The sequence below is a fragment of the Triticum dicoccoides genome, chromosome 2B (assembly GCF_002162155.2).
Source record: "Triticum dicoccoides isolate Atlit2015 ecotype Zavitan chromosome 2B, WEW_v2.0, whole genome shotgun sequence".
NCBI lineage: Eukaryota > Viridiplantae > Streptophyta > Magnoliopsida > Poales > Poaceae > Triticum > Triticum dicoccoides.
In genome coordinates, this window is record NC_041383.1 from 818,551,666 (window position 1) to 818,552,302 (window position 637).

A 637-nucleotide genomic window follows, 5' to 3' on the forward strand; every position below is an offset into this window, starting at 1 on the left:
GCGGCTGGAGATGCTCTCAGTGGCACCTATGCTGAGGTTGATGCACGGATGTAGGTACTCATGTCCAATAGTTATGCACGATGATTTCATTCGAGCATGCATCTCCTTTTGTTCTTTCCTTTGTAACTGTTTTGCACCCAAGTTTGTTTACTGAACTTCCAGTCTTATTGTTGCGTTACTGCATATTTAGAGAAGCCCTCCAATGACCCTCAGATTTGGTACTCCGCAACGACGTGGATGATGAGTACAACTGTGGATTGGGACGTTAAAAGTTAGGTTACACTTTTTAGATTTCCAACCTTTATTTGTTTTGTCAAGGCTTTTCATGCTCTCAATTTGATATTTTCTTGCCCGCGTGTTGTGACCGTACATTTTGAATTTGTAGATGTTTGTTCTGATTTATTCATGATGGTGAGGAAAATGTTATCCATCTTTTAGCAGCACAACTAGCTGACAGTACGTGAGTTACACTGTACAATGTCTACTTCGGATGATAAAAGATTTGTGTTTGGTACCATGCATTCTTAGAGTGAATATTGTTAGGAAAAATAGCAACTTAATATTATCAGGAGGCAAAAGCCATCATATATACATATACAGGGGGAGGCCAAAGGCCACCATAAATATAACTCTAACA